At 37.6% G+C, this 12123-nt stretch overlaps 1 protein-coding gene across 1 annotated transcript in view; it reads left to right on the forward strand.

Moving 5' to 3' along the window:
* The first annotated feature begins 868 nt into the window (after window positions 1-868).
* The window catches only part of LOC150080154 (uncharacterized), a 34434-nt gene continuing 23179 nt past the window's right edge, over window positions 869-12123 (forward strand). The window contains exon 1 of the mRNA XM_090381461.1: window positions 869-906. The gene's annotated coding sequence lies outside the window, so the exon portion shown is untranslated. The remainder of the gene's footprint in view (window positions 907-12123) is intronic.

Here is a 12123-nt window from a genome sequence, read left to right on the forward strand (position 1 = left end):
ACTTAGGGACTTCCAACAGTGAGTCATAATGGGATGATATTTTGCCAATCTATTCGTGCCGTTGTGCTTGCTCTAGCGTGTAGCACTGTGAATTCAATCACAGTCCTTCCACACCGGGTGGAAAAAAGCCTGTATTTGAACCCCGTCAATGACGCGAGGAATTTTTATGGCAGCTGCAAGAAAAGGACCTTAACACCTTTTTGAACACTTTGGGAAGAACTGCAACGTCTGCTGGTTATTTTAAACATACAAATGTCCCGTTACGTTTGGCAATATAGTATATGTATTGCGTTGAAAAGGTAAATTATTTAACGGTGGCAAAAAACACATGGAATAAATGTAAAGAATGAGGTGTTTTTAGAGATTAGGAAAATCAATTATTGGAAGTTTGATCTGCTCTGCTTTAACTTCTTTAACAGCCTGTGTTGTTGATCCAAAATACGCAGACACAACGTAATGTGTGTGTGTGTGTGGGTCCATTCTGTTGAAAAGTTTTTCTGCCAAGACTTCGAAGGAAAGTTAAGTAAATGATGTTGCGAAAGTAAGCTGTAGTGAATTAACCAGAAAACTCCGCACGTTGCATAAGTATTCAAAGAAGGAGTTCCTGATTTACCTTTGTTCTTTAAAATTTAATTCGTTAAGAGACTCTAATGAAATTAATTACTTCGTCGCTTTGAAAAGAGACACAACAAGAAACCGCAGGCAAATACAACCGCACACATACTCAGAGAAAAGCAACTGTAGGAAGTCGCCACGGACACCTTTCGACGGTATTGGCTGTCGGAGAACTAGCACTGCTGGACTACTGCCTCCAACAGCGGTATATAAACTTGCACTCCCCACCGCAGCGGTTTCATTTTCCTCTTCTGTTGGGTAACAACATCCTCACCGAAGCTGTGCAGTCAGGTAGGCAACGTTTATTCTACAAATTTCCCTCAATATTCTTCTTTAAATATGGTTTTCTTTATTTAGCCAAAAACCAGTACTTTGATTGGTTTCAGTTTCTTTCAATTACTGATCTTAGTAGTTTAGAACTTTAATATTTATAGTGTGATAACAGACACTCGAAAATACACTAATTTTCTGTTTCATTTTTTTTTCATATTGTTTTTAATATTTATTTGTCTAGACAATTTATTTCTACAGTTCGTATGAAGAATGGTTGTTTACGAAATCGTCCATTGGTCTTTATCTAACTTGTGTTAGGCAGCACTTTTATTTTCCTCTTCTGTTGGATCCGGTAACGTGATTGATGAAGATGTATAAGATGACCCAAAAATGTGTTGACGGATGTAATTCTGAATTAGAGACAAAACAAGGAAGGGACAATAATTTTACGTTAAGGGGAAGGACAACAGGAGAAAAGAAAGATTTCGAAGCAACACGGTTAGAGGTTCATTAGGCACATTCATACACATGTAGTTAGGGAAGGACGTTACGTGGTTGTTTTCCATTAAGATTATTACTAAATACCACTTTTATACCACGATAAATAATAATTTTGTTTATTAAGCTATTAGTATTAGAATTAGCAATGTCCACATGGTGCAAGGAAGCCTATGGCTTATGCTGCACCAGCCAAAAAAATAAAAAAATAAAATAAAATAATAAGAATAAGAATAAAATAATAACAAGAAGAAAATTTAAAAAAATAATAATAATTAATAAGAAAAAAGTAAATAGACAACTTATGCGTTTCCCTCCTAGGTTTCCCCAAACTGACAGCCTCTACTACCCATGTAGGTAACTTATTCCAGTAATTTATAACTCGCTGTCTAGAATAAAAGTTCCTGTAATCCAGTCTAAACCCCCCGTAACTTGAATCTATGGTCCCTAGTTATAGAATCATTTATAACCGTGAAATTTTCATCCTCTCAGGGCCTTAAACACCTCAATCAAGTCTCTCTAAGATGCCTAGTTTCCAAGCTCTGCAACCCACATATTCGAAGTCTTTTCTCACATGGACGCCCTTTTGCCGAGATCTCACCAGGCGAGTTACCCGTCTTTGGACCCTTTCAACAAGCACAATGCCTTTCTTCAGCTTTTATTATTTTTGGGTTACTGTTCCCCAAGTGCAATACCTTACACTCTGTTGGATTAAAGCATAGTTGCTATTTTTCTGATCTTCCCTGAAGTCTATTTACGTCACTCTGAAGAAGCGGCGGTGATCATTAAATACTCTACCAATCTTTACATCATCTGCAAAATTAGACATCACGCGCCCTCTATGCTTCGTCGATGTCATTTATGAAAATCAAAAACAACAGTGGTCCTAATACTGATCCTTGTGGAATCCCACTTATTACATCAACCCAATCTGAGAAATAACCATTTATCACAACCCTCTGCCTTCTGCCCTGAAGCCATCCAGCTATCCCTCTAAGGATTTTCCCTGTGATTCCTACCTGTTCCAGCTTATAAAATAACCGCCCATGTGGGAATGAGTCAAATACTTTGCTGAAATCCAAATAAGCAACGTCGAAATTATTCCCTAAGTCCAGCTCTTGAGTAACCCTATTAAAATAGCTAACCAGATTAGTTAAACATGATTTTCCCTTTACAAAACAATGCTGAGTATCCTCCAGAATTCTATCTCTGTCTAAATAATCCCGAATTCCGCCCTTGATCATTGTCTACATGATTTTTCCTACTACTTCACTCTAAGAGCGAAGTGGGAAATTACCTTCACTCCCGAGTCCAATGATGCTCTCATAATTATCCTCAACGGTTCAATGAACTCACTTGCCGCCTACCCTACGATTATAGGGTATATGCTATCGACCCCAGGAGCCTTACTGACCTGTAGGCTCAAAAGGTTTTTCATTAAATAAACATGTGAAATTTCAACATCATTAATTAAATTTTTTTTCAACTTCACTCTCAAAATTTCTAATTGACACAAAGGGTTTTTCTTCTGTAAATATCGATGCAAAATAACTGTTGAGTTCGCCTGCAACTTCAGCTGGGGTATCTAATGCTGTCCCGCTTCCATTACATAAGTCATCTGGTCTATCCTTCTCTTCTTTGCATTTATATATGTGAATAATTCCTTCGCCTAAACTACTATACATTAAGGTAACAACGTTTCAGGTATCTTACCGATACCCATCATCAGACCGTCCTGTTGGGGGAACAAAATTAGAAAGGGTTACAAATTTAATACAATTACCAATGTTACAATTACAACTATCAATATTACTATTACAATTACCGATATTATGAATATTACAATTACGATTTGCAAATAAACATTTCTAAGTTTGGATTATTGTCACAATCAGATATTAAATTAGGTAAATACAAAGGGATTAAATTCTTACCTGCTGGCAGACTCCTCTTGCAGGTAAGAATTAAATTTAATCTCTTTGTATTTATCTAATTTAATATCTGGTTCTGTTATAACAATAATCCAAACTTAGAAATGTTTATTTGCAAATCGTAATTGTAATTGTAATATACATAATTCATAATATTGGTAATTGTAATCGTAATATTGATAATTGTAATATTGGTAATTGTATTCAAAATTCTAATCCTTTCTATTTTTGTTCCCCCAAAAGCACGATCTGATGATGGGTATCGGTAAGATACCTGAAACGTTACCTTAATGTATAGCAGTTCAAGCGAACAGCTTAATAAACTATATTTTTAATTTCACGTAGTATAAGAGTTGTATTATATTTAGTAACAATCTTAACAGGCACATTCAGTGATTTGAAAATTGTCAATATCTTCGAAATATTGACTGTGATAGAACATATTTCCCAATGATCGGAAATAAGATGAACTTCTTCTCGTTTATACAAACTTAGCATTCGGGAACGGTGTCCTAGGATATTCTAAAGGGGAGGGCTAAAGGGATTTGAAGCGAAGAATTTTGCGCTTTTGGAAAAGGATAAAATTTTTGGAATATTTTGCCTTTTTTAACTTAACATATTAAATTGTGTTCAATAAATAGTTTAATAGTCATGCTCATTAGCTAATTTTTAAATTTTGCTAGAGATTATGTAACTTAAGACTTAATATTCGAAGAGTTTTTCGGTGATTTGGAGCGAATGTTGTATCACGTAACTAGCAGTGTAGTGCATGGTAATGGAACTGTACAGTTTTAATTGTGGTAAATGAGTAGCTCGAAGGTTCCAAACACTGAGGTTGGCGTGTTATATTTTTGTTTTTAGCCAAGAAATTCTATTTCTAGGAAAGCAATAAGTAATTTTAACTCTACGAATAACAGTATAGCGTAATACACACGAACAACATAAACTTGATAGCCAAATATGTATTATTGCGTTTAGGTATATATAAGTTTATTGTAGTATGCTCGAATTAAATTGCATTTAAACGGAAACCATGCCTCATACCAGAACACCAACGCAGTGGGCTCCTCAAGTAGCGGGAGTGCTGTAGCTCGGGAGATAACTGTAGGGGGGCGGTTCTCCTACGAAATACGACCTCGTAAATGTGCTGCTTGTGTGGTGTTTGCAGATCCATTTAGAACGGGACATGATACAGCCAATGAGAATTGATGGGCGTTTATGAGAGCTTGAAGAATAGGGAGAATGCCCACGAAGGAATTAAAATGGGGGCTCACCAAGTTCTCAGCTGCCTAACTCAACGTCAGAACCTACACTTGTGCATCAGTCAACACAGCGGCAATTTGAGAGGCAAAATGCGCTGGTCACACAGAAGATAGTTATTGTTGGTGAATCTGTTGTCAGAAAAAAGGAAATATATTCTGCAAAAAGGAATAGGTGGAATAGGACCAGGGTATATCTGCCAGGAACAAAGGCACGAAAGGTGACATCGTTGTACACGATAGGCACTAATGATATTAAGAGTAGAATGATTGCCCTGTACACATTTCACATGATTGTCCTGTACTTAATACGTACAGGGCAATCATATGAAAAATCGCGTTAGGATTAAATCTCAAAGTGTCTGCAATTCAGCCCATACATGATAGGAGGGAGTCTATGTTGAAAGCTCTGTCAATCAATTCAGCGTGGGGAGACTGTGCAAGGTCATAGAGGGAGCGCAATGATATTTGCTGATGCTATCAAGGTAGCGTTAGTGAGTCAGAAAACTGCTACCATGGGGGGGAAACCAGATTAATAGATTTACTAGAGCTGCAGGCAATGGTAAATATGAATCTTACATTTCTTCTATTGACACAGTCAGCAGCCTGGAAAGTAAGGTGTCGTGATTTTTAAGGGCGTCTATCGGTACCCATGGAACAAGTATGAACGGTGTTAGGGTAAATAAGAGTAAAAACAGGCAGAGATATACTTGCATATCCGCTAGTGCTAGGAGCCTTATAAATCTATTGATGAATTTCAGGTGCTATTCGAGTCATCAAATTTAGACATTGTACGGATATCGGAGACATGGTGTCACTCACGCATAATGGATGCAGAGTTTGATCACGGGGAGTAAATGTGTACAGAAAGGACGTACATGAGAGAAAGGGGAAGGGATTGTGCTATTAGTTCAGAAGCATATTAAATCTAGGGCAGTGCATCCGGTCGACATGAGTGGCCAGTGGAATGCTGAGTGTTTGGCGTGACATAAGCACTGGTAAAATGAAAATGACAGTAAAAGAGTGTAATAGGCCGAATCACTATGATGAGTAAAACAGAGCTGTAGAGCTGTTTTGTGGTTCAGTAAATGGTTCAAAAGTGGTTCAGTAAATCAGAATGTCTTATAATGGGGGAGTTTAACTTTCCAGATATTGACTAGAACGTGTGGGTTATTTACTCATACATGTTAGAGAAGAAAAAGAGGAAGCAATATTCTTGATCTGTATATTAGCATCGATTCTTCATGCATAAAAAATATGCCGGTAAAAGACCCACTCGGTAAGAGTGATGACAGCGTACTGATGTGGAATTTACTTAAAGATATAACTACCATCAAGGGTAGAGGAAGGGGTGTTTCCTTTCGTAAGAGTGACTAGAGTGGCCTCAGACAGTTTCTAAATTCTATACAGCGGGACCAACTGATGATGGTACCAACAGCAAATTCTAAATGGGAGGCATTGAGGAAAGTAACCGTAGAAGCTACTAGGCTTTTCGTACCAAATAAGAAGTACTGCTTCAGCCTTATACCTAAACGGATGTCAGATGAACTATTGAGGCACGTGACAGAGAATAAAAGTTCATTTGATGCATATAAATTATCAGGGTTGATACAGAAACCGATGATAGTTATAAACTAGTCTGCAGTAAAGCCTCGCAATCTGCCTTAGCTTGCCTAAGACAGATTACGAGAAGTCTCTGAGAAAGAATGAAAAGAAAAGCAGCAAAGACTTCGTTGCTTATATTGACAATAGAAGAAAGGGGTTGAAACAGATTGATCCACTTAATGTTGATGATCCTGCTCTAGTCGCTGAATAACTGAATAGGTATTTTGCATCTACATTCAAACAAAGATTTCTTTAGGGAAAGGTTGCCAAAATTTATCAAATTCTTAAAGGGAACTAAATGATTTTGTTAAACTGAGAGGAAACTTTATGAGAATTTGTTGAAGTTAAACATAAAAAGGATCCCGGGGTGAACTGGATATATCACATTATATTAAAGGAAGCAAGAAAGCAGGTAAGCAAATCCTTAATTATAATAATAATGAGAGCATCTTTGGATTCAAGGGAGGTCCCTATTTAGTAAAAATAAGCGAATGTATCCCCAATTCAGAAATGTGGATTAAAAAGTGAAATGAGTAATTACGACTTGTTAGCTTAACGTCTGCTCCAGGGAAAGTAATGAAGTCACTGGTTAAAGAAGTAATGCAGGACCATCTGGACAGGGATGCAATTAAGAAGTAACCATCTGGATAGGGATGCAATTATACTGCAGTCACAGCATGGATTTGTTAAGGGGCAGTCTTCTCTAACAAATCCGATAGGTTAATATGATACGGTGACCAAGGAACTGGATGTAAAAAATAATTTTGATGCTATATACTTGGATCTCAGGAAGGCTTTTGATACTGTTACACATAAAATAAAACCTGCAGCAATGTGGCATTAAGGGAAAGTTACTACTTTGGACAAAATATGGTTAAGTTGAAGAAGATAGAGAGTGATTATCAATGGGCACAGCTCTTCTTGGAGAAATGTTATGGGTAGATTCTCTTAGGGTTAATTGCTGGGCCCATTGCTGTTTTCAATATTTATTTATGATATTGATGAAGGTATATTAGATTTAATGTCTAAGTTTACAGATAATGCAAAGGTTGGTAGGGAGGCAAACGACAATAATCAGGGTGAGCTACCGCAACAAGATCTAGGAAAATTGATCGTTGGGCTGAGAAATGTCAGTTGAAGTTTAACATTGACAAATGAATGGTACTCTATATGGGTAGTAGTAATCCCAGAGATTGTTTCAATAAATTCAAGCGGAACTAGATAAATTCTTGGGAACAATGGATGGGTGATGTGTATAGTTTCTTTTTAGCTGATGCTACATCGACAAATGCAATCATATGGGTAGCAGTAATCCCAGAGCATTTTATCAACTATGTAGTACTACACTCAGAGTAATGGAAAATGAAAAAGAGGTAATTGGTTCGAGGTAATTTTTATTGGGTGGAGGTAATTGTGCAGTTAGATATGAAATTCTCTGAGCGGTGCAGACATGCTACCAAGGCAGCTCATGGAGTTTTGTCAATGATATACAGAAACTTTGCTAGCTGGTATAAGGTGGTGATTATCCCTTTGCACATGGCCAGGATTAGGCTACATCTTGTATTTGTATACAGGTGTGGAGGTCTCACTGTAGGAAGGATATAGATCTGTTAGAACGGGTGTAGCGAAGAGCAAACGGGTTGGTGAAGAGAACAAACGGTGCTCTTACCTAGAAAGCCTCCAGTTCTGCAGATTGCAGCATCTGGAGACTAGGGGCATTGAGGTGAACTGACAGAGGTGTTTAAGGCCTTAACCCCAGAAACTGGCGTTTTTCATCCAGAAAAACAGACAAATCGACCACAGAACACACGCAATTAACAGACAAAAGACACACAGCACGGCAGATGAATTTAAATATTCGGGTGGCCTAATAACAGTTTGGTTGAGTTTTTTTTTTTTGGAGTATTAGGCTTACTTGGTCAAGTAATTTTTTTAATAGATCGAGGGATCTGATTCCATATTACAATGCGTACGAGGCAATACTAGCCCAACAGTTTTGGGTGTACTGTACAAGTAGTTTTCAATTTCTCTCTTTGATGAATTCCTGTTCATGAAAATATTCATGAAAAACATTGCATGATTAAGTGCCTCTTAAATGTTGATCTCTTATCACACATTCTTCAGAGATACTTGTGTTGGTTTTTTTAGGCTACGTTACAATTTCAGTCATGCGATGATGCAGTAATCGTTTCTTTGTTTCTTGTTTGTGCCAATTTATTTCGGTTATAAATGAATCCAACAAATTTTAAATGTTCTTCGAAAGCTTCGATTTCTTTTGCGTATTTCGTGTTGTTGCATCTTTTGACTTATTCGGTACTTTAAGTGGTTTGCGCACTACACGAAATCTGGTTTAGCTTGTAGGAAGGTCTCTAACAATGCTGCAAATAGTGCTGGTTACAACACCCCTCACTGCGGCATTCTCTCTTGAAGGTATGTCTCTGCGGATATTCTTGATATCAAATTATTGGTTGTTCGTATTGTAGCATTGATTCCGACATCTGGATGAAATTTAAATTAATGCTGAAGTGGCTTTTTAAGGGAACAGTTCTTGAAGTTGTTTCATTTCTGTCGCACGCAAGTTTTAAATCTAAGAACATGACATCAATTTTGAGCTTTGCTATTTAAAGAATTCTGTTTTCTTGATAGCGTATCCACAAGGTTGGGGGTTGATGATTTCCTCTTTATGATTTTGTGAAAGTGTGGAAATCTATGATAGACTGGATGCGCAGTAATTTTTTGAAAAGTTTCTTTTAGGCAGCCATTTATACACTGCTTGACAAAATTAACAGAACACATAGAAAACGTGGTGTAACTCGTGCAGCTTGCAATGAAGCGGGACAAAATTTGGTGTGGTGGTGTACATTAGAATAATGACGGAATGAGGAGACAGCAAGAAACTTCGGACAGGTATAAGGAACATTTATAGGGGGTTTATAAGAATTATCAAAAAAGGTCACATTACAGAAGTCAATAAAGATGCTCAAAAATATGATCACATGACATAATTACGACGTATGATATCTTCCAAAGGCTAAACAAACCTGAGAACGGTGAACTATACTCGACATAAGGGTGTCTAGAAATCCATTCCACCAGCGCAGACCCTAGCGCACCAATTGACCGAGGAGTTGACTGTCGGCGTGCAATGCGACGCCCAAGGGTGTCCCACACATGTTCGATCGGATTTAAGTCAGTTGATGGTGCCGGCCTTGACAGTCATTAGATATCTTCAGTTTCAAGATATTCCTCCTTGAGCTCTATGTGCAGTGGCGTGGTCGTGCATGAAAATAAAATCTGGGGCAACTGCACCCCTAAAAAGTCCCACATAGGGTTCAAGGATGTTCTTGGTACCTTGAAGAGTGGTGAGGGCGTTGATCATCATTCCGCCCAACACGAGAACACCGTCTCAACCGTAACAATCCCTTTCTCTGATGTTAGAGGAACAATCTGCATTCCTCATTATCTTTTGATGAAATAACGTCTAGAATTTGTTTTTAGGTTAAAACGGGACTCATCAGAGAACAGAACTGTACTCTATTTATCAGGGCTCCAAGTCACATACATGTTCATGGCGCCAGTTCCGACGAGCTCTGCAACGGTTTGGGATTAATGGGATACAAACCACTTGCTTCCTTGCGTAGGGTTCACTTGAAATGAGCCTTCTTAACACAGTCCGGTTGGAAACGTTTTCACCTGTGCTGCAGCAACCTCAAGAGACAGTTGAAAACAGGACATCATAGTTTTCTTCAGGCAATCTTGCTCAGCTCTTCTTTTAATCGTCTGTCTCCTGAAACTGTTTCTATAAACTATTTATTAGGGTCACCGGAAAGTTACTTCATATACTCATGTGTATTGTGTCTGTGTCTGTTCCAACAATGTTTGGAAACGGCCTAGGCTCGACTAGTCAAAAGAGGAGAATTTTTTTTAATTTCTTCACTGTGTTCGAGTTAATTGGTGGGAAGTACGGATTGTATGATTTTTCTCCCGCAAACGCAGGGTTTTCATCCAGAAAAAGGCAGCGCACTGATCTCTAATAATCTTATTTGTTTTGCAGGAAAACAAAACAAACAACATACATTTGGAAAAATATTCAGCAATTCGGCCGAACGATAAATGTGTGAGTACGTCTAATCCGTGATGCAGTTGCTGGAGAATTTGCTGAAATATCGGAATTAGGAAATTATGCTATTGTGTCTGGTAATCAAGATGCTGGTATTTCAATAGAAACCATTCGGAAACAGTTGCAACACTTGATGAAATTAAAGAAGCAGCCATCCAAATGAATCTGCGCTCGTAGTACAGTTGTTGTAATCACCGAACTCCCTCTTCCACGCTGAAATGGTCCGCGTTCGAATCCCGTCAAGAATGCGAGGAACTCTTATGGGCATTTTTTTTTTTTTTTCAATCCGTGTTGAGTTAGTCGTTCTCAGAGGTCTTCGTCTGCAAAACAGGCAAATTGATCAGAGAATATATGCAATTATGAACATAATACACATGGGCAGATGAGAAAATTTTTGGATGGCTCTAATAAGACATTCCAAATGATGCATTTCCATAACCACGGTTGTCCTTGAGGGCGGCACTGTGATTATAATCACAGTCCCACCCACACCAGAGTGGAAAAATCTTGAGTTCGAATCCCTTCAACGACTTGAACTTTTATGGGCTCTTTTCACTCCGTGTCTGGTCTTCGATTCTTCTATTCGGTCTCAGACTAGGACAATGAGGTTTTTCTCCCGGAAAATTGGATTTTTCCTCCAGCAGAACTCGCAAATCGATTAGGCAACACACGTAGTTTATGAATATAATACACATGGGTGGATGAGTTTGTTCTCGGGTAACCCTAAAATAACAGTTTTATGTTTTTTGACGGAAAGTAGCTTTACCAAAGAGCTATTATGGCACAAAATAAAAAAATATTCAAAAAATATAAATATTCAACGACAGAATCTGCTTTGACTCAGAAATACAAATATTAACCAGCAGATTCTTAAACAGGGGTTATCCCCTTGCTACAATAAACCGAATTAGCGTACAAGCTAAGGATAGGATACAAAATACTACACCAACCAACAATATTAATATCAAAAAATACTTTATTTCTGTCCCATATGTTGAACAGTGGTACAAACACTTAACAGATTCTTTAAAGATACCGAATTTAAAATTGTGGCCAGGCCAATACGGAAATTACACACTATACTGAACAAGCGCTCAGTCATTTCCTCGTTCTCAACACAAATTAATGTTAATGACCTGGTATGCAACATTTCTTGCGTTGATTGCGACTCGTCTTACCAGGGTTCGACGCGGTTTCCTTTGAATATTCGTGTTAATTAACATGCAGCCTCAGTTCGTGCTTCTCGTTCAGCAGCGTCAGAATTAGCCTTTCATGCCGTTAATGAAAACATACTTTTTTATTTACATTGGAAAGGGAGGCCAAAATACTTAGTGTCCATACGCGACTATTAATTGCAGAAACTGTAGAAATTAAATTACACGAAAATTCTGTTAATGTTCGTCGGCCATATCTCATCTCCGATTCGTGGACTTTTACGCGCATTTTTCGAATATGGGTGAGTATGAATTAAGTTTCATACTCACCCATATTCGATAATTTTCATTCCTGTGATCACGACATACGGCCGAAAAGCGTTGTCAACTTCAGTGAAGGAAAATCTTTTTGCAATTTTTTTTTGTTAAATTCTTTTAATTAATTTTCTTATTTTTAATTGCGTTAAATTGAGTTTTATTGTGTTAAATTGATTTTAAATTATTTGTTACTCTAATGTACGTTTTTTGATTTTTTCATTTTAATTTCCGGAGAATATCATAAGGAAGTGTTCTACGTACTATATTGAGGTAAACTTCTCTTATTATTTTACAAATATTGATATCAACATAGAACGTATTGAGCATTACAGCTCTGGTTCATACTATCT

This window comes from Mastigoproctus giganteus, chromosome 9 (assembly GCF_048544385.1).
Source record: "Mastigoproctus giganteus isolate SK-2022 chromosome 9, ASM4854438v1, whole genome shotgun sequence".
Taxonomy (NCBI): domain Eukaryota; kingdom Metazoa; phylum Arthropoda; class Arachnida; order Uropygi; family Thelyphonidae; genus Mastigoproctus; species Mastigoproctus giganteus.